The 27317-nt window shown below is 45.0% G+C and overlaps 2 pseudogenes; one reads left to right on the plus strand and one right to left on the minus strand.

Annotated features, from left to right (window-relative positions):
• Window positions 1-497: 497 nt before the first annotated feature.
• Window positions 498-27317, minus strand: part of LOC145404396 (cholecystokinin receptor type A-like) — an 85155-nt pseudogene continuing 58335 nt past the window's right edge.
• Window positions 11250-16651, plus strand: LOC145404312 (uncharacterized; annotated as a pseudogene).

Here is a 27317-nt window from a genome sequence, read left to right on the forward strand (position 1 = left end):
TCCTCCACATTCTCATCGATTGGGGAATCACTCTGGCCCTGAATTTCGTACCGTGGCATGACATGGCTTTACTGGCCAGTTCATTGATAACAGGTGAATTGCTGAGAAAAGGCCATGCAGGGGGGGGAAGGAGGTCATGCTGGATAAGGCATTGTCCCTGCCTAGCATCTTGTAGAGGAAGGTGTCCCGTGTATACGTGCCAAAAATCACTCACGAAAATTGAAAATTGTGCAAATTAGGGACCTTGCAATGTTGCCGCGTTAATTTACGTCTCCAGGATATGAGTGCACATCATGTGAGGACGTGAATTCACATCTCTGGGATGCGGCGGGTTAAACTGTTCCCTACCCAAGCCGGGAATCGAACCTTGGTCCATTATGACCGCTGGCCACCTCTACCAATGCAGCTTCCGCCTCCCCCAAAAGAGGAATACCACAAAATACTTTTGTACATTAAAACAAGAAAATCATAAACTATGTGGTAACGTGGTAAAGATATTAAGAGATGACCTCAGTAAATTGTCGGAGGCCTAGGTTAATGCAGATGCTCATGACGACAGTTGGTCCCCAGCACAGGAGAAACAGCACCACCACCACTATCAGCACCTTGATTACCTGACAATGTAAATACAAACTAGCATATAAACAGCTGGTCCCCAGCACAGGAGGAACAGCACCACCACCACTATCAGCATCTTGATTACCTGACAATGTAAATACAAACTAGCATATAAACAGTTGGTCCCCAGCACATGAGAAACAGCACCACCACTACAATCAGCATCTTGATTACCTGACAATGCAAATACAAACTAGCATATAAACAGTTGGTCTCCAGCACAGAAGGAACAGCACCACCACCACTGTCAGCATCTTAATTACCTGATAATGTTAATAAAGACTAGCATATAACTTGTTGGTGCCCAGCACAGGGGGAAAAAACTACCCCAATCAGCAACTCGACTGCCTGAATAATAATGATTCTCTACACAAAGCCCAGTGACAATGACCACCAAACCTATATCCAGTTCTGAATATAGGTTTGGTAGCTGTCTCCTGAAATCCAGCAGTCCTCCTACATGCTATATACTTTCACATTTTCTTTAATGTGTTCATTTTAGGGCACTGGCCTAAGAGCCCTGTCCCTAAGTCCTCGAAGTCCTCCTACATGCCACAAAACATTACATGTCACCATTTCAGCACTGATACCCACAGACGATTATTATGCATCCTACAGGTATGTCATGCAGCGATGATGTACTGGAATTAACGGGTGCATTTTTATGACATGTCAGTGGGTCTTGTGGAAGGTCAGGAAAGTATGTTTTAAAGAAATTCAGTTCAGTTGACAGTTTCCTGGCCAAACCTGGAATCAAACTCATTTCAAAGAACAGACGATCTCTCCAGCCAGTCCTCCCAGTCACTCATGCCCCCTCCCCCACTTGTTTCCTGGCCTTCTTGACATCCTCAGCCTTCTCTCTGATCTTTTGGATGGTGCTACCGCCAGTCACTCCTGCTCGCCCACCACACACCAGTCACCCATCATTCAATCTTGTTCACTGTTAATTACCCATCATTCATCCCTGTTCACCGCTAATCACCCATCACTCATCTCTGTTCACAGCCAATCACCCATCACTCACACCTGCTTACACACCAATCACCCATCACTCACCCCTGTTATCCATCACTCACCAGTCATCCACCCTGACCTCTGCTCACCCATCAGTCATCCACCCTGAACCCTGCTCACCCACCTGCTTCCTGGCCTTCTTGACATCCTCGCCCTTCTCCCTGATCTTCTTACGGATGGTACGGCCACCTGGGGAAGGTGTACGTGAGCGGGTGAAGTTGTAGGGCACGTAGAGGGGGCGGAGCTGTTGTAGGCTGAGTCTCCGCCCGCACACCCATTCCTCGCCCCGGCACGCCCACATCCCCCGCCCATCACCTCCTTGCCGCCCCTCACTCGCAGGTAGTGGCTATCTGTGCACAGCTCCCCCTCGCTGCTACTGAGTGTGTGAGAAGGTGTATGTGAGGGTGCGTGGCTCTGTGTGCACGGCTCCCCCTCACTGCTGCTACTGAGTGTGTGAGAGGGTGTGTGTGAAGGTGTGTGGCTCTGTGTGCACGGCTCCCCCTCACTGCTGCTAAGTGTGTGAGAGGGTGTGTGTGAGGGTGTGTGGCTCTGTGTGCATGGCTCCCCCTCACTGCTGCTAAGTGTGTGAGAGGGTGTATGTGAGGGTGTGTGGCTCTGTGTGCACGGCTCCTCCTCGCTGCTGCTACTGTAAGTGTGTGAGAGGGTGTGTGTGAGGGTGTGTGGCTCTGTGTGCATGGTTCCAACTCGCTGCTGCTGAGTGCGTGAAAGGGTGTATGTGAGGGTGTGTGGCTCTCTGCAGTGCTCCCCCCTCGCTGCTGCTAAGTGTGTGAGAGGGTGTGTTTGAGGGTGTGTGGCTCTGTGTCACTTCTCCAAACTACCGTTGAATGTGGGGTATAAGGATAGTGTGTGTGTGTGTGTGTGTGTGTGTGTGTGGCTCTGTGTCACTTCTCCAAACTACCGTTGAATGTGGGGTATAAGGATAGTGTGTGTGTGTGTGTGTGTGTGTGTGTGTGTGTGTGTGTGTGTGTGTGTGTGTGTGTGTGTGTGTGTGAGAGAGAGAGAGAGAGAGAGAGAGCATGTGCGTGTGGAGGTGTAAGTGTGGGGAATGTGTACTTGTGTGTGGGAGTTTAGGGTGTGTGATGTGAATATGATGGTGAGGATAAGTAAAGTGACAGTGAGGAGAATGAGAGAGAGAGAGAGAGAGAGAGAGAGAGAGAGAGAGAGAGAGAGAGAGAGAGAGAGAGCATGTGCGTGTGGAGGTGTGTAAGTGTGGGGAATGTGTACTTGTGTGTGGGAGTTTAGGGTGTGTGATGTGAATATGATGGTGAGGATAAGTAAAGTGACAGTGAGGAGAATGAGAGAGAGAGAGAGAGACAGACAGACAGACAGAGAGAGCATGTGCGTGTGGAGGTGTGTAAGTGTGGGGAATGTGTACTTGTGTGTGGGAGTTTAGGGTGTGTGATGTGAATATGATGGTGAGGATATGTAAAGTGACAGTGAGGAGAATGGGTGGGTGGATGCGTGCCACAAGTAATAGATGTTAGTGTGAAGTGAATGAGAGTAGACACCAGATGGCAGAACAATAACACTGTATGAAGTGCTCTAAATAATAAGTATTTTGAACTGGGCCATTTTGTAATTTATAACCTACATCATGAAAGAGGAGACAAGTTATACATAATAATTGACCTACGCACCACACCACACCTAAATATTTACGAAAAGGCAATCCCAAGTTACGACGAAAAACAACAGTTCATCCATCATGTAATCTTGTATTGTCCCACAAGAAGCATAAGGACCCGGGGCTGGACTATACTAAGACCTGACGCTTAAGGCATTATTAAAGCAATACACCCCTGCCATACCTTGCATGTAAATCCTAACCGGCCATATCCAGCTGAAGTGTCTAACCCACTGGACAATCAGTTATTTATCTGGTCATATGGCTACCACTCAGTGTAGCGAATGGTTTCCCGGGATACAGGAAACCATTTGGCTGTAAGGTCACCAGAAGGTAACTCTGAATTTAGTGAGTGGATGGTGAACGCCTTTACCTAACACAAAGAAGTAAAAGCTAAATACACTCAGTAACTACTGGCCTGTTTGTTGGCACTGGCTGTGGCATGACAATTATGGACCTTAAACCTGTTTATTAAGATTGCGTCATTTTGTCGTATAATTTTGCTACCTCAAGAAATTTTTATAAAACTTGGGATCTTTAACAGCTAAGAGATAAATGAAAGCCATAACTAACGCCTCCAATGTGATAAGTCTGTTGTAAGCTGAACAAAATCGTTTGGTGGTAGCACGAACAAACGATACATAACGCTCTTTGGCTCAAGGAACTGGTGTCTGAAAGTGAGAGAGAGAGAGAGTAAAAGGGAGGAAAGTGGAAAGGAAGCGTGAGAGGGAGGCACCGGTGCTGATCCAATTACCTCCAATAATACTCACCCTTCCATATACCCTCACCAAGCACTGCCTCCCCTCCAATCACAATCTTTCCTGTGCCAAATAATACCCATCTCTCCATACATCCACACCAAGCATAACCTGATCTCCACGTTATCCTTCTATTACCCTCAATAACACACACCTCTACACACACCCACATCAACCACAGCCTCCTCTCCACGTAGAGTTCTCACACTCACCGTACTTTCTCCTATTGGACTTTACATAGAAATTTTGCATTTTCAATATTTTTCATGTGAAGAGAGAGCTAAGGCCTTCAAGGTAACAGTAACATAAACATGATCCTTATATATTTTGCTCGCAGAGTAGGAGATATGAGTAACACAAACCCAATAAAGAAATCATATACTCAAGCCCACAAATAAGAAAATATGACATAAAAAAATAACTTCACATAATCAAAGAAAAGAAATATAAAATTAAAAAAAGAGAACCTTCAGGCTCAAAAAATATATTCGGCTTTGTGTTACTCGCTTTAATCAAATAGGATGGAAGTGGGGACAATGAGAGAGAGGGTGGAGTGGGAAAGACTCTCTTGATTAAAAGTCACGGGAATGGTGACTCCTCTCTCTCTCTCTCTCTCTCTCTCTCTCTCTCTCTCTCTCTCTCTCTCTCTCTCTCTCTCAACAAGCAAGTAAAAAATAAACAAAAAATATAGATAAAGAGACAGATATACGTAGGTAGATAGATGGAAAAACAGATATGTATTTAATATGTGTATACAATATTTACACTTATCTATCACCTCACTTCACTTACACCTTTCCTAACTTCTATGGTACACATTACCTTCCCTCACATACCTTAGCCTACATCTTACCCACAGTACACATTACCTGCCCTCACATTACTTGCCCTACATCTTACCCACAGTACACATCACCCTCCCTCATATACCTTGCCCTACATCTTACCTACAGTACACATCACCCTCCCTCATATACAGTAATTTGCCATACACCTTACCCACAGTACACATCACCATCCCTCATATAACATGCCCTACATCTTACCCACAGTACACATCACACTCCCTCATATAAATTGCTATACACCTTACCCACAGTACACATCACCGTCCCTCATATACCTTGGCCTATATCTTATCACCAGTACACTTCACCCTCCCTGATATACAGAACCTTGCCCTACATCCTTCCCCCAGTACACATCACCCTCCCTCATATACCTTGCCCTACATCATACCCACAGTACACATCGCCCTCCCTCATATACCTTGCCCAACATCATACCCATAGTACACATCACCCTCCCTCATATACCCTGCCCTACATCTTACCTCCTGGTGGCGTTGTTCAGTGCCTTGATGTTCTTGGTGTACCTCCAGAGCTCCCTGATGACCGCAGTGTAGAAGAGGATCATGAGGAAGGCGGGGATGACGAAGAGGACGAGCAGCTGGTAGGTGAGGAAGGTGAGGGAGTCCATGGGCAGACAGTAGTAGGCGCTGATCACCACAGACGCCTCCTGGTTCGTGTACGTCACTGTCTCCATTTTCTGAACAACAGAAATAAGCATTGGTATGGAGGGCAAAAAGAGGGCAGGTCGTAGGAAAATGAGTAAGAAGGAGGAGGGATAAGGTGATAGGTAAGAGGAATGGTACTGTACGGCAAGAAGGATGACGAGGCGGGAAAGGAGAGCAGGGTGAAAAGAATACTTTGAGAGGTAGGCTAAGAACAAAGGAGGGTTTGGCGAGTTTGAGAGAGTTAAAACTTTAGGACGCAGCCTTGTTACTCTACCGTGACTGCATGTGTCCTATGATGATGATGATGATGATGATGATGATTTCACGTTCCTTCCCAACTACTAATGGAAAATATGGTGATGATGATAAATATGATGATGATGATGATTGAGTATGATGATGATGATGATTGATTATGATGATGATCAGTTCAAGGTCCTTTCCATGATGATGATGATGATGATGATGATGATGATGATGATGATGATGACGGTGATGATGATTCTGCCGGCCAACGTGTTTTTTTTTTCTTCTTCCGTTTCCACCTTCCATCCTGGACTGTAGCTGTATCTGGTCCCTCCGGTGGTGGGAAAGGTGTAGTGTTGGAGTTTCACGCATCAGAACGAATCTGTTTTGTGTGTGTGTGTGTGTGTGTGTGTGTGTGTGTGTGTGTGTGTGTGTGTGTGTGTGTGTGTGTGTGTCTTGAGGTTGCATGTGCTTGTGTCTCTCAAGCGTCACCCAGACTGCATGTTAAGCGTAAACGTGGTTAAACTTTAAAGCTATGAAGTATAAAATTTTAGCTGGTATTCTCCAACATACACCTGCCTACCTTCATTCATATCATGTTCAGCTCAGACCTGACGTGCTCTGCTCCACCCAACACTCTCCTGCCCTTTCGTGACTCTTCTTGTCTGCCTCACTTTACCTTGTCTTGATCTCAGGCTTTGGCTAACATTACTCGTACCTTCCTCTTTCTAACAATTTCCTTGGTTCTCCCGCCCTGTTCTTTCCTAATGTGCTATGACTGGTCTAAATTACTTTTCTCTAGCTTGACCTCCTCATAAATTCCATTATATACTCCCCCAAGGACTCTAATTGATCTCTACTCTGCCTTTCCCCAATGCACCCTATGAACAAATAGACTCATATTGACGACTGAGGCTGTTGCTTTCCTTTGTACTCATTTGTTCTCCTACCGAAGTTTGAGCATAGTAGCTCTTCCCATGCTTACGATATTCTCCGTCTGTGGTACGTTGTCAGTTTCTGTTCCATTATTACTATTACTACACGATTTTACTCAGCTTACAAGAGAGATTTCGAAGTGGAAAGGGTATCCCCAAATTTGGAAGTAATTGGCTGCAGGAAGAAAGGATAAATCCTCGAAAGACGTCATCTTACTAAAAATGTTGTAAAGTCTAGACCACACTGCTATCCCACAGCCTGCTATCCACTACCTCATCTTGCCCTTCCATAAGTTATCTCCCTCTGTTCAAACCCAACTTTCATTTCCCAGTATTCCCTCCCTAACTAAACCACAACATGGTCTACACTAACTTGCCGTGCCCTATCCTGCTTTGTCCTCCCCTGTCCTGTCCAACCCTGCCTTGTCCTGCTCTGCCTCGCCTGCACAGCGTCGACCTCTGTGTTAATCCTGGTTATCCTTGTTTATGGCGGGTTCAGGCACCTATTCTGGGTACATATTTTGCTGGGGGCAGGATTAGCAAGAAGGAAGGGAGGAAGAGGGGGAAGAGGAGGAGGAAGAGCCAGGGAATAAGAAGATGAAGGAAAAAGAAAACAAAAGAGAGGAAGACACGGAAGGAACACAACAAACAGGGAGATTCGGGAAGATGAAGATGACGCGGAAAACGAAGCACACAAATAATGAACAAGGAAGAGGAAGAGGAAAGGAGGACGAGAAGGAAGAGTGTGAGACAGATCAAATAAATGATAAAGAGAAACAAGGAAGGGTACTGATAAAGAGAAACGATAGAGGAGACATAAGAACTAAAAAGGAAGAAATAAATCCAGAAAACAGAAACTGTAACAAACGAACAATAAAAATTCGAAGAAAAAGAAGCAAATGGTCAAAGATGGAAAATCAAAGAGCAAATGAAATACAGAGGCGGGTGGGAGGGAATGATAGACAGGAGCGAGCGAGCAAGCGAGAAAGAAAGAGAGAGAGAGAGAGAGAGAGAGAGAGAGTCTAAGCATTATCAATAAAAAAGGTAAAAAATGAGCAAGAAGGTTCATACACAATTAAGGAACCGGAGACACATAAAGAAAACAATGTAAAAATTAATACTGTAAAGCTTTCCAGTATCACCAATCATTATACTGCCTCCCTTACCACACATATCCTTCCCTCCGGCACACATCTCTCTCCTCTCTCTCTCTCTCTCTCTCTCTCTCTCTCTCTCTCTCTCTCTCTCTCTCTCTCTCTCTCTCTCTCTCTCCAGTTTCTTAATCCCATGCTTTTGCCTTTCCTCACATTCTAATATTTTCATTACACCCTCCCGGCCTGCTTTTCTCAGATTCTCACTTCCTGCTTTCCATCTCTGTCTGTCTGTCTTTCTGTGTGTGTGTGTGTGTGTGTGTGTGTGTGTGTGTGTGTGTGTGTGTGTGTGTGTGTGTGTGTGTGTGTGTGTGTAAATCAGCAAGCTTCATTTTATCACAAATGTTTTTGTCGTCCATATTTTGTTACAGCCTTTGACGCCATAATAGCTGTGTGGGAGACAACTTCACTAAACCTTTTCCACCACCGGGGCCAACGACACGAAAATGATAATTTGTTATATATTTTCTTAAAGTTTACGACATATGCACCGGCGACCACACTCCCTCACACCACCTCCACCACCATCAAAGTCTACTACATATCATATCCCAACCTCGTTACACAGTGTTTTACCCTTGGCCTAGGAGGCAACACCAGCTTCACTTGACCACGGCTAGCGGGCCACGATTTCCAAAACCCCGACCTGATTCATATTTTCAACAGTGACAAAGGCAACGCTTCCTTCACCTGACCACAAACAAAACTCTAATCTAGTTTCAAATTTTTTCAGCAGTGGTCTGAAGTCAAGTAGCCTACATACCTCCTTCATTTGGTCACCACCAACACCACCACCATTACTCTCTCTCTCTCTCTCTCTCTCTCACACACACACACACACACACACACACACACACACACACACACACACAAATAGACTGGTTTCAAAAAACATTTTCAGCCTATCAGGGACAACTTCTCTTTCATCGACGCTCACAAAATCCTGATCTAATATTGCAATATTATTTTCAATCGTGGCCTTGAAGACAACACTTCCCCATGACCACCGCAAGGAGACGCCATCGTAAAAACTTGAAAATTCCATCGAGTTTTCATAATATTTACAAAACTGAAGCCAAGACAACAGCGCCATCTTGTCCCAGCCGCCACCAGGGGGCCACAGACACGATAATTTCCCACCCTAGTTTTCATAATATTTGTGCCAAGGGCTAAAGCGGAAAGGTCGCCGAGACCAAAATGAAGGGAGATTATTTAATATGTAAGACGGGTCGCAGCTTAGGTCGAGCTAGGAGACTGGCTAATGGAAAATAAATGGCAGTGGGTTGAAAGAGGTACTAATATTTGATGTGAAGAGGAAGAGATGGAAGGCAACATAAACAGTAGGAGAGAAGGGGGGAGGGAGAGGTAAAAAGAATGGGGTAGGGAAGGAAAGAAAAGGGTGGTGGAGGAAAGAATGAAGGGGACGAGGAGAGAGAGGAAGAGGAAAGACTGAAGGGAAGGAGAGAAAACAGGAAGTGGAGGAGGAAGAGCTGAAAACTTTGTAGGTCTTGCAGTCTCCCGGAGCTTGGCGGTGGGTGTTGTAAAAAAGAGAATGGGAATGTAGAGTATTGCGTACCCCTTCGAGGACGACAGCTCACTCCGACGCTGGCTAAAACCGTCGGAAGGTTACTAGGTTAACATTAAAAGATGGTAAAACAAAGAGAGAGAGAGAGAGAGAGAGAGAGAGTTAGTTTAGCATATGTAAAAATGAAAATTACAGAGTAAACCAAATGGGAAGGGAATATGTCAGGACAATGAAAAGGATGGGAGGAAATGAAAAGAAGCTACTGATGAGGAGAAAGGACAAGTACGAGAGAACGAGATGTAAGGAAAAAGTGTGATGGTGCAGGGGAAAGAGAAGGGTACAAATTGGCTCTGGGTGGCAATTACAGAGGGTGTCGTCCCAGGCTGTCTGTCACCCAGGCTCGGAAAACCACTCGCATTACATCACACTCTGACACGCAGCTTCTTGCCGGCATCTTACCTGCATCTTCTTCCAGACATCTTCTTACTTGCATCTTCTTACTGGCATCTTCTTACCGGCACCTTCTTTCCGGCATCTTCTTCCATACAACTTACAGGCAACTTTTTACCGGCATCTTATTTGGGGATCATTCCAGCAACTTCTTATCGGCATCTTCTTTCCATGACCCTCTTTAAGGCAACTTTCTCCAGACTCCTTTCCCAGACTCTCTTACAACACTTTCTCCTCTTCCAGCTTCTCCCACCTCCATCTTCCACCATTCTCTCCTCTGACTCACTCGTGCAATATCCTCTTTCCCTTCCCAAAACAATTTCTAATTGTACACCCCTCAAAGTCCCCCTTTTTTCTGGCACTCACATCCAGGCTCTTCACTTCCAACCCTCTCCTCTAAAACCCCTTCAATTACTCAGTCTTTTAGCAATCTTCCAGGAACTTATCTTGCACCAGTCGCCTTTATGTCCTTTTCAGGTTCATAGAATTCTTCCAGCTTTCTTCTCACGACACATTCCAGCACTCCCTTCTTGGGCGTTTTCTCAAAATACCCTCTCCAGTATTCCAATATAAATGTCTTTTTATCTAAGAACACTTTTTTACGTTTGTCTCTCATAAAAACACCTGATAGAGCTTTCCCTCTCCCTCACTACCTCACTTCTCTCTCTCTCTCTCTCTCTCTCTCTCTCTCTCTCTCTCTCTCTCTCTCTCTCTCTCTCTCTCACCTCAACATCTAGCCCTGCTGCATTTCTCCCTTCCCCTTCCTCATCCTCTCCCTCGCTCACCTTATTTTGCTATACACACATTCCCATGAACAGCAACATCTCTATTCATATCTGCAGGGAGTTTACGTTGGTCGGAACTATTTACTTTTCCCAGTAAACAATACTACTGCCATTGGTGGATGTGGAATTTTCCTCCCTCCCAGGTTCCTCTCCGTTTCATTTTTACATACATCACAAAATACAAGTTTTATGAAGATAATGTTGGTTTTTGTACTGTCCATTATTTTCTGTCACATCTCCACGTGTTCCTCTCACAAGTCTCTTCCAGGAGTCTCTTTCATAGCATTTTCTTAAAGGATCCTCTTCCTTGGTACTGTTCCAGGTCCCTCCACCGCACAGTACCCTCTTCCAGGTTCTCTCTTGCAACACTTTCCCTTCACCAAATCTTTTACTTAAAATGCTTTTTACTTTTAAACACGGCATCAGTTTCCTGCACCCTTTTATAAATTTATTTTTTATATAGTGCTTGCTTTATGGCCACATTTCTTAACATCCTCTTGCAGCGTTTCCCAGCACCCTTCTTGGTGTCGCTATCACAACACTAATTTCTGGTGATTTTTCTTCAGCATTTTTCCTCCAGGTGCCTCTCTTACAAGTACCTCGTGCATGACCCCGCCCCACAGTACAGTTCCTGGTCCGTAATTCACATGTCTTTTCTTGGTTGTCTTTTACACCAAGTTTCACAATAGTTTTCAAGGCTTTCCCTCTTCCAGTCCACCGTCTCCCACAGAACCGTCTTTTAGGTTCACTTCGTACAATATCCTCTTATCCTTAACAAAACAGTCTTCTTGCATAGTTTTCCACATCGTCCCGGACAAAACCTGATCCCTTTCGGCTGAGTTGGTTGTTAGATTTTGTTTTATTAAATGATTGAATTTACTAACAACCAAGGAGACTCATTCTTGCCTCATTACTAAGGTCCATATAATTTCCTGCAACCACAACTTAGTATACAAGTTGTGGGACTGGCTCAGTTCCATCAGGTAAGGACATATCAGGTCCCTTCTATGTATAACTTTCATATGTGTAAATGTCTTTGTTAGACCTTCCCTTACATCCATCCCTTTCAGCGTTGTTCCCTCAGTACCCTCCAGCATTCTGTTCCTGATTTTCTTTGAGATTACATTCCAGTATATTTTTTCTACACGTTCTCTCAGGTAACATTTCTGCAAACCCATCTTCGAGATCACATTGCAGTACCCTCCTCCTGCATATTCTTCCAGGTTACGTTTTTGCAAACCCATCTTACACACTACTGTACTTAACTCCCTGGTTCCCTCTCGTAACAATATCTTCCAATGACGTCATCAAGCCATCCGTCTCCAGGTTCCTCTTCCACCACACTCTTCCAAACTTCCCTTTCTCAACAAGCTCAGACAAGTCCCTCTCTGCCAGAGTAATATTCCAGTTAAAATTCATCTAACACTAACTTCCTCGTAAAGCAGCCCAATTTATTTCCTTTACATCTTCCCATTATGGTATCTATTTTATTCGTCTCCCTTTTACTTTTATCTTGTACTGTATATGCTTTCAGAATTCCCCCCCCCCTTTTATATTTATATACTTTCAAACAGGCTATGCTCTATGTCGCCATCTTCCGGAACATTCACAACAGTGCTGTCATCACTCTCCCGGGATGACTTTTTTTTTTTTTTTACTTATCATTAATAACAACGCCCTCATCTCTGGTTTATATGTCTCTCCAAATAACTTTATCACTCTCTGTGCCCTCAGTACTGTCTTCCAGTCTATCTATTGCTTACTTCTATACTCTGTCCACGTTTCTTTGGCCTAATACTGTCACCTTTCCATCATGAGGCTGTAACAAGAAGTACTATATTGTACTGTGCTTCCAACGGAGGTGCCATGGAAGGGATGTACAGCCGTAGTTTTATTTTCCCTAACAGTTACTTGAAGTTTTCTGCAAAGGAAGAAGCCAAACTGTGGTGGGCAGACTACAATCTAGTACACTCCTCTTGCCACACCTTCCAAACTATCGTAACAAACGCCTTTAGTAGCCTTTCCTTTGTATCTTTATATTTTATCATCCATCACTACGACTCAACCGGCGTCATTCAGGTCTCTTATAGTGCACCTTTACTTCCTCTCTCTCTCTCTCTCTCTCTCTCTCTCTCTCTCTCTCTCTCTCTCTCTCTCTCTCTCTCTCTCTCTCTCTTTTTACCGGGCTCTTCCTGTTTTCTAAGTACGTTTCTCCCCTTCAGCTTTTGAATCTAAAACTCTCTTCCAGCGTCCCCATCCTTTCCACCTCTTCCAGATATATATATATTCATCTGGTCTTGCGTCTCACTTAATATTTTTACTGTTGCCTTCAAGTATTGATTTTATTTTTTAGCTATCGTTTAATTTCCTCAAGTTTTTCGTACCCACTTTCTTTCTATTTTCTCCTGATCCAGACTTCGACAGCAAATTTTTCTTTCCCACACAATGTTACCAGTTATCTCCCAAGACTCTTCTCTTGGCAGGATCGTCTAACCTTTTCTCAGACCACCTGCATAATTTTCTGCCTCCTTGAAAGTTCTCTTCTCGTTTTCAGATCCAGTGGTATCTCTCGCGGCTCCAACCTCCTCCAGTACTCTTCTGCTCCCTCGTCCTTCATTCTTATCCTCTGCACCTTCAAGATGGATTTTACCGGGAAAAGAACCGTAACCCATTCACTACCATAACGTCTATAAGGTCTAGATCCTGTTCTTGCAATTTCCAGATTTTTTTTTTTTTTTAAAGACTGACAAAACCTTTAACTGTTTCTGGTACGGTGTCGCCTGTTTTTATTTTATTCTGGCTTTCTCCAGACAAGTTAATGATAAACAGACAAGACCCACAACTTCTTCAGTACTGGTATACATTTTGTACCTAATACTTATGCTTTCCAGACAAAATTATATAATTCGGAGGGAGTTTTCGAAAAAGAAAGGATTTTATTTACCATCTATTACCCACTGACAACGATGAGGGTTGTCCGAGGCTAAATAAAATCGTCAGGTGGAAAACGGAATAAAGCAACAATGTAATGAAGTAATAAAGATATAAAGGAATAAAGTCATAAATATGGTAACAAAGTAATAAAGAAATAAAGGACTAAAGTAATAAAGAAATATAGTAAAATGTAATAAAGAAATTTTAAGGAATAAAATAATAAAGAAATAAAGGAATAAAGTAGTAAAGGAATGGCGTCGTTGTACTGAATGTTAACCCTATAAATAACAACATAAATCAACACTAGCTTATTCTTCTAACCACGGGATCATTAATTCAGCTTAGGAGTGGTCTATCGTCATCTAGGCGTTAAAATTATTAGAAACTTAGAACTTCCTCCCTCACTCCCCTAGGCTATGTCCTTCCTACAAATTCTAAGCTGCTGGCATTACTACTATCCCATTAAGCCGTTCCAGCCGCTACCCAAGATCCGCCACAAAATCTTTCATGGTATCAGTGCGGCTCGTGATGCATTACTGCGGCTCATTCCAAGACCAATTAAAGTAACCTCGTGAAACTGAATTCAGTTTAAGAGTAGCTGAGATAAAAGTAAGATGTGATGGTAAAAAAAAATAAATAAATAAACGAAAAGCGAGAGAAATTAAAATTATGAACAAGAGTCTCTCTCTCTCTCTCTCTCTCTCTCTCTCTCTCTCTCTCACACACACACACACACACACACACACACATACACAGTCAAGCAGCGTAGCATTCCAGACAACAGGACCACAGCTCCCGAGCATTTTCCATTGTTGATCTATTTCTGCTCCACTAATACTGAATTTGAGCCAGCGCATTCTCTTAAACAATATTACGTCCTCCCACACTAAATCTATATATACACCATACAGTATATACTATAGCCAAGCAAAAAAAAGTAAAAATATCATACTCTAATAGAGGTCCGTGGAAGCCATACTGGAATCCATATCAGGCTACCGCAGTTCAAAATATTAGTCTCGTTACTACGATGACGTATTATTCACTTTACTCAGGCTGTCACCAGTCAGTTTAATTCAGCCTGGAAGCGCAACCTAATATGAATAAAATCGCTCGGAGACAGCAAGACTGAAATTATGTATTCAGGCTGAAGATGTCAAAGGGGAAGGTGACAGGCCTTCGTCCCGGGTGGCAATACAATATCAATATAAAGAGGAAAACAACTCACTGCCTTGGATTATCCTTGGCAGGACATGATTATTATCCCCATCAGAGGCTCCTTCCCAGACACGACCAAATATCCTGGACCGTTGTCTGACTCACTCAGCAATTCACTGGTGCTGGGAAGGCACGCTTTCACTCCCCGACACCCGTGTAAGTGGCCTGCTCTGCAGCCTGCCAATACAAACGCTCCTCATTTCACTCCCTGGCACCGATATAAGTGGCCTGCTCTGCAGCCTGCCAATACAAACGCTCCTCATTTCACTCCCTGGCACCGATATAAGTGGCCGGCCCTGCGCCTGCCCGTACAAACGCTCCTCATTTCACTCCCTGGGACCGATATAAGTGGCAGGCTCTGCTGCCTGCCTGTACAAACGCTTCTCATTTCACTCCCTGTACCCTGAAAGGACGATGGAAGACTGCAGGAGAAGGACAGCTTCAATCTGGAGGCCACTCTGTTCACATTTCACATAACCCCTGGGTGTCAGCTACTACTGGAGCTGCCCATTCTCTACGATGTTGTATTTGCTATTCTCGTTGTCTCCAGACAAGTATCTCACTCTTGGAATTATTTCCCTCAAACTGTGTGGATTAGATATATCCCTCATTAAGTACTTTAATATCAGCAGGATCTCCTAAGCTGAACAAAAACCATCTAACAACAAGAAGAAGCACTTTGAGAGTACTACACCCGTGCTAACCAACTGGTTTGGGGGCAGAAAATTCGGCATTACCAAGTGACCTTGAATGGTAACAATGTCTGTTCCTTTATGTTACCATTTTATTCTTATTTATTCTTACTTTGTTCATAATTAGGAAATAAAATGTCATGCATGCTACTATGTAGAATTTGATTTCATTTTAATAACATTGTTTATTTGCATAATTCTTCCATGTCTTCTGTTTTACTGCAGTAATTCTGACTATATGTTTACATGTCCAATAAATGCTAGACAACTTAGAGGACTTTTTGTTGTTCATTATAACTGGTGACCCAGGAGTGACCTGCCTACACCATTGTGCCTGCTGACAATGTAGACAGGAACAGACCCCAATAGTGAATGCCATTGCGGTAAGGCTGTTGCTCTTCTATTCCAAGGAGCCCATCTCCTGGTTCCCACGGGCACCGTTGCGGTAAAGCTGTCGCCCTTCTTTTCCAGGAGCCTATCTTCTGGTTCCTGCGGGCGAAGGTTCAGTTCCATCAGTGGAAAGACACCGACCACCACACCAAGGCAGACTACATGCTGGATGCCATTCCAGGAGACCTGTTTCCCCACATCTCGGCATGGCTGGATGAAAAGGACAATGATGTCAAATATGAGGATCTCAAGAATTACCTCCTGCAAGAATTTACACTGTCAGCAACTGGGCCCAACTTCTTCTCAGTATGCCACAACTACCCCTGGGGGACATTACAGCACATGAGGCATGGAATGAGATGCAAGCTCTTGCTAGACTGCCTGAAATAGACCCTACAACCAAGCAACCACTCCTTGTAGACCCACTTCGTGAGCTATGGCTGTGATGTCTTCCCCCTTCTGTGAGGGCTGCCCTACATGATGCTGACGAAAGCCCCATGGATGCCCTCATAAAGAAGGTAGATGAGCTCATCAATGCTGCCAAGGCTTCCTGTATCTCTGACACCATCTGCTTTGCCCCATCCGAGGAGATTCCCAAACACCAACACCACTAAAACCTTCACACACGTCAGGCTACCCATCAACCAGATCTGTAACCGCAAACCTGGAACTCGCGGTCAATTCCTGCCTTTCGGACTGTGCTACTATCACAACAAGTTTGGAGCAACTGCACGCAGTTCCATACCTGGATGCCAGTGGCCAAGAAACGTGTAACTGGGCTGCTGCTAACTGCATCAGTGGCCTCTCAATACCCCAAACTTCCGAACACTCACGCATTCAGTACACCGTGATCAGGATTCTACATAAGAGATACCTTATCTGGCTACAAGTTCCTGATTGACACAGGTGCCTTCTGTTCCTTATTTCCTGCTACAGTGAAGGATAGGAACCACCACAGGAAGCCACCAACCAACATCAAACTCGTTGCTGCCAATGGAACCAACATTCCAACCTACGGTACTCGAACCTTCATCATCAAAGCAGCCGGAGACAGCTTTTCCTGGGAGTTCATCATCGCTGACGTCAAGATGCCTCTCCTCCTGGGTCATCACGGCTTACTTGTTCATGTCGCCAACTGTAGACTGCTGGATGTAGTCACCTTCTGGACGGCACCTCTTGGTTCTCACCAACACTACACCGGAGTTTGCTCCGTGAGAACTGATGGCCCCTGAAACATCCTCTACCAAGAGTTCCCTAATATTTTCTGACCAGAGCTACGTCAGCAGCCTGATGAGCCTGCCAAACATGGCATTTTTCATTACATCAAGACAATAGGTCCTCCTGTGCAACCCAAATTCAGATGCATATCTCCTGAGAAACTTGAGGCAGCTAAACTAGCATTCGCTGACATGGAACGTATGGGTCTCTGCCAGAAAGCATCGAGCTCATGGACATCACCTCTCCATCTTGTTAAAAAACTTGATGGAACCTGGCGACCTTGCGGTGACTACAGACGCCTTAACCTCGTCACTGAACCTGACTGCTACCCTCTACCTAACATAGCAGACCTCACCTCCAACCTATATGGGACCAAGATTTTTTCAAAGCTTGACCTCCTGAAAGGGTATTTCCGAGTCCCCGTACACCCCGAAGATGTACGCAAGACAATGATCATCACACCAATTCGGGACCTTTACCTTCAACTATTCCACCGTTGGTCTCTGGAATTCAGGTGCCACTTTTCAATGCCTAATGGATGGTATCCTAGGTAACCTCCCCTACTGTGCCTGCTATGTGGATGAGATCCTAGTTTTCTCCAAGAACACCAGAGAGCATCTTCAGCACCTTCAGATAGTGCTATGAACACTTAGGAATAATGGTCTAGTTGCGCGTCTCGACAAGTGCTTGTTTGGTGCTACGTTTGTGGAGTTCCTTGGACATAAAATATCACCAGCTGCTGTCTACCCCTGCTCAAGCAAGATGGAAGCAGTGGCAAACTTCCCGTCCCCCACCACCATCAAGGGCCTCCAAGAATTCATCGGCAAGGTAAACTATTACCACCGTTTCCTCCCAAGGATTGCTCATACCATGGAACCTCTCTACAATGCTCTTGCTGGGAAACAGAAGAAACTGCAATGGAGACCGAAGCAGAAGAAAGCCTTTGAGGATACGAAGACCGCTCTCGCATCAGCTACAACACTTTCATTCCCATGCCCTAGCGTTCCACTCACCCTCACCACGGATGAGCCAGTCGCTGTAGAGGCTCTTCTTGAGAAAACAGTTAATGGTACACCCCATCCACTGGGATTCTTCAGCAGAAGACTATGGCAAGCGGAAACCAAATACAGTAATCTCTCCACTATCTGATGTAATACAACCAAAGGCATGTACGGAAAGTGGGTCCGTCCGGATAGTGGGCCCCTGCCTCCTGGACTGGTACTTATGGACGCTAACCCAGCCTAACTTTGGAAGCCACCTAAATAACTCTCTACCAGACATGCATAGCACCTATTTAAGACCCTATTAATGCCAATAATGGAAAGGAACCAGAGAATAAGGAATTAGAAGTGAGTATGGAAAATATTTAGCAGTGCACAGGGTACTTACAGCACATCTGTGGCCTCCTCCTCTGAGGCTCTGGCAGTGGTGAAAATGCTCTTGAAGCACGTACAGTAATCCAGTGTTGTGCTACACTGAATTCTTTCCATTGTGAATTATAATTGTTTAACACTGCACATTCTGTTCAAAATTTCCCCATGCCAGTTTCAACTTCCACTTTGCACTCCACACTTAATCCTTTGCACTCCAAATTCTAATTTCTTAACACTGTAAATTCCCATGTGGTCTGGTGGTGAGGTATTGCAGTTTATTTACTCACAAAAACGAGCACATGCGGCATCCATTGCAACGAACTTCTACTCACAATGGTGGTTAGGCAGTAACTGGTGAGAGGTGAGGAAGGAAGGGGTGAAGGGATAAACACAGCTCTTCAGTGCCATGCACCAATTTCAAATTATAGGTGGGAAAAAATTTGGACTTGAGGGGTATTTTTTTCTTTTTTTTGGCCATTTTTGGGTTCCGAAGGTCCAGGCCCACAATGTCCGGTAAGTGGGGAATCCAGATAGTGGGCGTCCGGATGGTATAGGGATTACTGTACAGCACCTTTGACTGTGAACTGCTTGCTGTCTACCTAGCAGTTCGCCTCTTGAAATACCTTCTGGAGGGCACACCATTCACCATTAATACAGATCATTGCCCGCTAGTACACGCTTTTTCCAAGCCTAGTGATGCATGCTCTGCCAACCAACAACGACATCTCTCCAGCATCACTGAGTTCGGATGCACCATTGAGTATATGCCAGGGGAAATGAACCCGGTAGCCAGTGCCCTCTCGAGGGTGGAGATCAATGCCGTCCACCTTGGAATCAACTATGATGACATAATTACAGCTCAAGAGGAAGACCCCGAGACTACTGCCTACCGTACTGCCATCACCAATCTACAAAGGAAGGACATCTCTTTTGGCGACAGCGGCTGTACCATCCTCTGTGATGTCAGCATGGGCCGCCCTTGTCCTCTCATCCCAAAGCCCTTTCACTGAAAATTTTTTGACCTCATCCACAGTTTGTCGCACCCATCAAGATGCTTGACTGCAAAGCTAATGAAGCAAAGATATGTCTGGCATGGCATGAATAAGGACGACAGCCAGTGGGTTCAATGCTGCTTTGCCTGCCAGACCAGCAAGACAGGATGGCACACGGAGTCAAGGACAGGAGAGTTTCCCCAACCTAAGTGCCGTTTTGGACACCTGCATGTAATCAGATGGCACCCAGTACCTCTTCACCACTACTCAGCACTCCACATGCTGGCCTGAAACTATCCCTATGAGGCAAGCCAAGGCCCAAGATTGTGCAGAGGCTCTCCTGCACATTTGGATCAGCCACTTTGGTGTTCCAGATGATACCTTTGACCGGGGCCCTGCCTTCATATCCCAGCTATGGACTGAGCTAATGGGAACAAACATCCATCACATTACTGCTCTCAACCTGGCTGCCAATGGTATGGTTGAATGAACCCATCGCACCCTGAAGGCTGCGCTGATGGCACAATGTGTTGGATCTGAGTGGAGGGCTCAGCTCCCTGGGTACTACTTGGCATGCGAACATCAAAAGAGGGACTTAACGTTTCCTCTGCTGAAATGGTGTTTGGAGAGACCCTTGCTGTCTCTGGCGAATTTTTTTCCGCCACCCACACTCCCTTAGATGATGCCTACCTCGCCAGACTACGTCACATCATTGGCAGACACATGCCTTACACTCAGACATACAAGGATTTGCCTCCTCAACACCTTCCCAAGTTGCACCACTCCTGTAAGTATGTCTTTGTAAGGAACAATGCCCACAAATCACCCCTCACCAGCCCTTACCAGGGGCCGTATGCGGTCTTAGAATGCAACACCAAGGCATACCGACTCAGCATGGCCGGGCGCAGTGACTGTGTCTCGATTGACTGCTTAATACCCTCATACTTCGACGACAACGATAACCCTGCTCAGCCCTCCTCATCTACTGAACTCGTGCCTCCTCTCACCTTGTCTCGATCTGGACGCCCCATACACCTACCCTGCAGGCTCAACCTCTAACAAGCCAAGGTCCTCTTAACAGGGGAGCCTTTGTAACAATGTCTGTTCCTTTATTTTACTATTTTATTTATTCCTACTTTGTACCTAATTAGGAATTAAAAAACCGTCAAGCACGCTACTAGGTAGACTTTGATTTCGTTTAATAACATTGTTTATTTGCATAATTCTTCCTTGTCTTCTGTTTTACTGCAGTGATTCTGAATATATGTTTACATATCCAAAAAAATATCAGATAACTCAAAATATTTACAGAATTTTTGCCAAAGAATCTTATTGTCAAATTACCTTAGTGGACCCAGCTCGTGAATTCCACATTATACAGTCATGGATAATTGGTGAAATCTTATGTACACCGTATTCACCAGATTTCTACATCTTTTCCACGTGGAAACACTTTAGAAGATCTCGGGAAACACTTGAGAAGATCTCGTGTACAACTGGATGAAGAATTCATGTGAATTCTCTCAGAATAGTATGAGATATATGTGGTGGTAGAAATCACATGAAATAGATTAGTTCCGACTGTGATTTTGCAACATTAGAGCAGTGTGAGTTTATGCCTTTTTTTGGTATATATGAAAGTAGTTATTTTTTTTTTTTTCTGCGAGGAAGAAGGAACCAAAGGCCATGAGCCCGCAGTAACAGTTCCCTCCAAGAGAAAAACAAAATACAACACAGAGCCAAATTCAAGATCCGATCATTTTGAGATGCCTGGACACACTGCGTTTGAAAGACTGGAGATCTTAGGCAGCAGGAAATACAGACAGAGGGAGACAGTTCCAGAGCTGACCTGTTGCATAAATGAAAGACTGGGAGTAACGGTTAACTCTTGCATTAGAGAGTTGGACAGAAAAGGGATGAGAGTTTGCTGCCAGACGGGTGCTACGCGCCCGTCGTAGAGGCGGAGGAATGCAAGCAGACAGTTCAGAGGAGCAGTGACCATTAAAGTAGCGATAGAAAAGAGATAAAGATGCAACAGTGCGGCGAAGAGACAGAGGTTGAAGGGAGTCAGTAAGAGGAGGAGAGTTAATGAGACGAAAAGCCTTTGACTCCACCCTATTGAGAAGAGCTGTATGTGGGGAGCCTCCCCACACATGAGAGTTGTACTCCACACAGGGGCGGATAAAACCCCTGTATAGGGTCAACAATTGTGCAGGGGTAAAGAAAGAGCAGAGTCGGCTTAGCACACCCAATCTCTTGGAAGCAGATTTTACAAGAGATGTAATATGATCTTTCCAAGATAAGTCCCGAGTAAATGAAACCCCAAGCATGTTCAAGGATGATGCACGATTAAGCTGAATATTATTAAACATTAGTGGGTATACCTGTGGAAGATTTTGTCGGGTTGATAGGTGTAGGAACTGAGTCTTAGATGCATTAAAAACAACCATATTATTTTTACCCCAGTCAGAGATACGAGCCAAGTCAGACATTAGGTGTGCCATAGCCTCATCCCTTGTTTGTTGAAGTAACTGTTGAGATGGGCGTTGCGGGAACCGAATGGAAAGGTGAAGGGTGGAGTCATCAGGGTATGAGTGGATAGGGTTAGATGTACAGCTTAGAAGATCATTGATGAATAAAAGGAAGAGAGTTGGTGATAGGACAGAGCCTTGAGGAACACCACTGTTGATAGATCTAGGAGAAGAACGATGGCCGTCTACAACAGCGGCTATAGAACGACCAGAAAGGAAGCTGGCGATGAAGGCACAGATAGAAGGATAGAAACCGTAGGAGGGCAGTTTGAAAATTAAAGATTTATGCCAGACTCGATCGAAAGCCTGAGATGTCAAGTGCAATGGCAAAGCTTTCGCCAAAGTCCCAAAAGGAGGATGACCAGGAGTCTGAAAGGTAGGTGAGAAGATCGCCAGTGGAGCGTCCCTGACGGAATCCGTACTGACGATCGGAAAGAAGGTTGTGATAGGAAAGATGCCTTAAAATTTTTCTATTAAGAATTGACTCGAAAACTTTTGAAATACTGGACGTTAAAGCAATTGGACGATAGTTGGAGGGTTGGGAGTGGTCACCCTTCTTTGGGACTGGCTGAATGAGAGCAACTTTCCAGCAAGAAGAAAAGGTACAAGTTGACAGACAAAGGCGAAAGAGTTTGCCTAGGCAGGGTGTAAGCACAGAAGCACAGTTCTTGAGAACAACAGGAGGGACCCCATCAGGCCCATATGCCTTGTTAGTACTGAGGCCAGTGATGGGAGAAAATACATCAACTGAAGAAATTTTAATGTCAGCCATGAGGAAGTCAGAGGGGGGAAGAGATGGAGGAACAGCACCGGAATCGTCTAAGGTGGAATAGGAGGAGAAAGTCTGTGCGAAGAGATCTGCTTTATCAGTAGAAGAAATAGCTACAGAACCATCAGAGTAGAAAAGAGGAGGGAAGGATGATGAGGTAAAGTTGTTAGAAAGATTTTTGGCAAGGTGCCAGAAGGAGCGGGAAGAATTCGAGTTGGAGAGTTGAGAGCATTTAGTATGGATGAAATTATTTTTAGTAGAGCAAAGAACAGACTTAGCACGATTCTGGGCAGAAATGTAAAGATGATGTGATTCAGGGGTGGGTTGGCTCCGGTACCTTTTGTAGGCCCTCTCCTTGTTGCAGACAGCATTAGAACAAGCGTGATTAAACCAAGGCTTTCTTGCGTTAGTCAAAGGATATGAGAAAGGAATGTATGCTTCCATGCCCGAGAGAATAACCTCCGTAATGCGCAAGGCACACTCAGATGGCTCCCGGCCATGGAAGCAATAATCATTCCAGGGAAAATCAAAGAAGTACTGCCTGAGGGCCTCCCAGTCCGCGGCTCCAAAATGCCATAGACGACGTTTCCCTGGAGGGTCCACAGGCCGTACCGGAGTGATAGGACAGGTTAAGGTAATAAGGTTGCGATTGGAGGAGCCCAACGGAGAGAAAAGATTAACAGAGTAAGCAGAAGGATTAGTTGTGAGGAAGAGGTCAAGTATGTTGGAGCTCTCTCCAAGGCAATCAGGGATACGGGTAGGGTGCTGTACAAGCTGCTCTAGGTCATTAAGGATAGAAAAGATGTAGGCTTGTTCACCAGGTGGATCCATGAAAAGAGAGGAGAGCCAAAGGTGATGGTGAACATTGAAATCTCCTACAATGGAGAGTTCAGAGAAAGGAGAAATGGATAGAATGTGTTCCATCGTAGAAGTAAGATAGTCGAAGAATTTTTGATAGTAGAATTAGGGGATAAGTAAACAGCACAGATATATTTAGTCAGAGAATGACAGGAAAGCCGAAGCCAGAGTTTAGAGAATTCAGAAGAATCGAGTTCAGGAACACGAGAGCAAGATAAGTCGTTGCGTATATATACACAACAGCCACCTTTGGCTTTGAAATGAGTATAGAGAAAGTAGGAGGATACAGAAAAGGGTTTGCTGTCAGTTGCCTCAGACAGCTGAGTCTCAGTTAGAAAAAGAAGGTGAGGTTTAGAAGAGGAGAGGTGGTGCTCAACAGAGCGAAAGTTAGAGGAAAGGCCGTGAATGTTGCAGAAATGAAGAAGAAGAGAGTCAGACAGTGGTTCCAAGCACCTCGAGTCATCACCGGGAGAGGGGCGGATGGTGGAGGCATTTATGGTCCCCCCCCCGGGGACTCCGAGGCTTGGTAAAGAGACGCCATTTTGAGTTAAATTTTGAATAGGAAGTGTAGTGTGTACTGTGCATGTAGTTTGGTGTAGATAGTTAGAGAAATTTGTACTGGAGAGCATGCTGGCCTACTCTCTGTGTAACTGAGTCACTGAAAAAGTTCAGCAAAGGGGGATGGTCAGGAACTAGTCCTGAGGGCTGATGAAACGGAAGCTCCAGCACTCCCTGTCATCAGCTTTCCATCCACCTCAGGAGTACTGCCCTGCTCGACTGGTGCTACAGTCTACTCCTGGCTATTAGCACTTTATAATATTTATTGATTGGAAATTAAGATACATAGATACATACACACACACATATATATATATATATATATATGTATATACAGTGGGCTCGTACAGTGCGTGTCACCACAGTGCGCGATTCGCCTTGTGCATGAGTGACTAAAAATCATAACCAAAAACCCTTTAATGGACGAGTTTACCGAGGCAGAGGCAAGGAGTGGCTCAAAAATGCCATTTTCTACTAGTGCGCGTCTACCCCTCACGTATCGTCATGTTGATGTGCAGAAATTCCTGGGCATTCTACTGCGCTGCTTGGGATACAAGGGAGAGGGCGTGCCACAACAGTCCCGGCTCGTGCACTGTGCGGATCCGCTCTCTACAGCTAACCTGTCGTGTACAACGTGTGGTGTTTTTTGTGCTGCCTGTATTTTGCTGCACCATGGCTCCAACCCCAAGAGTAAAGAAACTTCTGACGCATGCCACCAAGTTAAAGATAATTAAGATGAAGGAGGAGGGTCAAGGAAACACGGCTATCGGGAGAACCCTGGGACTGGCTGAATCTACAGTGAGAACTGTGTGGAAGAACCGTGAAGCCATAAAGGCTGTAGTGAAGACGTACGGTGCCTCTGACCTAGACGGCCATTCGCGGGTAGGAAATCGTGCTATGATATTAATGGAGCGCTATCTTGCCGCCTTCATAATGCGGAAAGAAAAGGAAGGTGTTCCACTCAATGGAAGATTTATTCGGAACCAAGCCCAGCTCTTTTACAAGGCTGCATCTCTAAGGTTAAAAGTGGAAAAACCGTTCAGGGCATCGGTTGGATGGCTGGACTGTTTTCTCAAGCGTAAGGAACTCTGTTACGTGAAATTGTCTGGTGAACGTGCCTCTGCCGATGAGCTGACCGCGAGAGACTATCCTGCAATATTTAAAACGATTATTGAAGAGGGACAGTACGCGAAGAACCAGATCTACAACATCGATGAAACGTCCTTATATTACAAGGCCATGCCAAAATCAACTTACATTGCTAAAAGACAGAAACAAGCCCCTGGTCACAAGCTCCAGAAGTGTAAGATGACGGTAATGTTCGCTGTAAACCTGTCTGGGAGCCACAAGATGAGGCCAGCTGTACACACAGCTTCACATCCAAGGTGCTACAAAAACCTCACGAACATGGATGCAAGTGGCGTGTATTGGTATAACTCCGTAAATGGTTGGATGACCGGGAACATTATGGCAGACTGGTTAACGAGGCAGTGTGTCCCTGATGCGAGAGCCAAGTGTCGGGAACTGGGCATTCCATTTAAGATGCTCCTTGTGCTTGATAATGCACCAAGTCATCCTCCATACCTGGAAGATCCTCACAAGGATTGTCGTGTTGTGATTCTGCCGCCCCGCACAACGTCACTAATGCAGCCACTCGATCAAGAACTAATCGCCACAGTGAAGCATTTCTACTATAAGGAAGTGTACGACTACCTAAGGAGGAAGACCGACACACAAGAGGAGCTTCATGTCCTACAAGAAGATCACGACACAGACCTTGATGAGGCATCTGCTCCCGTTCCATCTCCACCAGCACCTCTATCCTGACCTACCACAGATGGCATGACTGTTGAGGCATTTTGGCGTAACTTTACTGTGAAGGACGCAGTTGAATTTCTCCTTCAAGCCTGGCACCAGATTACACCTGCAACGATGAACCATGCATGGCGAATGCTCGTGCCTCACCTGTGCATCACCCAGGAGATGGCCATTCAACCACTGGCCGATGCTGAGGCAACAACATTGACAGCAGCACAAGCTGTACCAGGTTTCGAGGATGTTACATTGGCGGACATACAAGAAGTGCACACTGCTACTGAGGAACAGCCTTCCGAGGAAGTGTTGCAACGGATAGACAAGGCTGACGCAGAGCCCGACGCCAGACAGAGTCATGTTGAGCAGCCTAGTGTGATGGAAGGCAAGACTGAGCTGTGTATGGCAAACATCAGCAAGATCCTTGCTGCCGTGGATAAGCTTAAGGAAGAGGTGAAGGCACAGGAAGTGAGCAACCTAAGAACGGAGGAACTTCTTGTTGGTATCGATAAACTCTTCCATTTCTACACAGACAGGCACAGGGAAGAAATAAACAGGAGAAGACAGACGCTCATAACAAGCTACACACAGCGGGCTCAAGTTGGTGAAATAGCGGAACCATCGACATCGTCTGCTCCTGATCCTGTTGAGGATGAAGAGGATGCAATGTCAGAAGTGTCAGCATTGGACTTTGAAGGGTTTATGGCCGAAGTGAGAAACTTGGATGCTCCTGGGGAAAGTGATCAAGAGGAGTCTGCGGAGGGAAGTGTTGGTGCGGTGGGAGGTGCGGTGGGGAGTGCGGCGCTGTAAGTGTTGCCGCGCCTCGGGACCCCTGTTATTTAAGGTCATCAGGCCTGTTGTCTACTGTCGTTAAGGTGACTACCCATATTTTTGTTATTGTAGCTATAGCTTTAGTACAATGTCTGAAACATATGACTTTTATTATGTCTCTAAGGGCCAAAAAATGTCCAGGTATGAGGGGGTACCGCCCATATGTAATTATTCCCATAAAATTATGTATTCCTAGTATGCGAATTCCCAAAGCGCAAGCTCGTGCACCACCCAATCTCTCGCGCACTATGGGAGCATAATGTATATATATATATATATATATGACGATATTCCTAACATTGTCATTTCTATTGCTCTTTGAGAATATCCTTGAAGGACAGAACACATCATCTTTGGTGAGAGAGCAGACTGAATTAGTAAAAAACATTAAAGAAGTACTAAAAGGACAGAAATAGAGTTGGGCAGGTCATGCTGCTGCTGATGACGATATATATATCATCATCAGCCATTTAGTGTCCTGAACAAAGGCCTCCCCAA

The sequence above is a fragment of the Coenobita brevimanus genome, chromosome 63 (assembly GCF_032717465.1).
Source record: "Coenobita brevimanus isolate Jiangsu-jjx chromosome 63, ASM3271746v2, whole genome shotgun sequence".
NCBI classification, from domain to species: domain Eukaryota; kingdom Metazoa; phylum Arthropoda; class Malacostraca; order Decapoda; family Coenobitidae; genus Coenobita; species Coenobita brevimanus.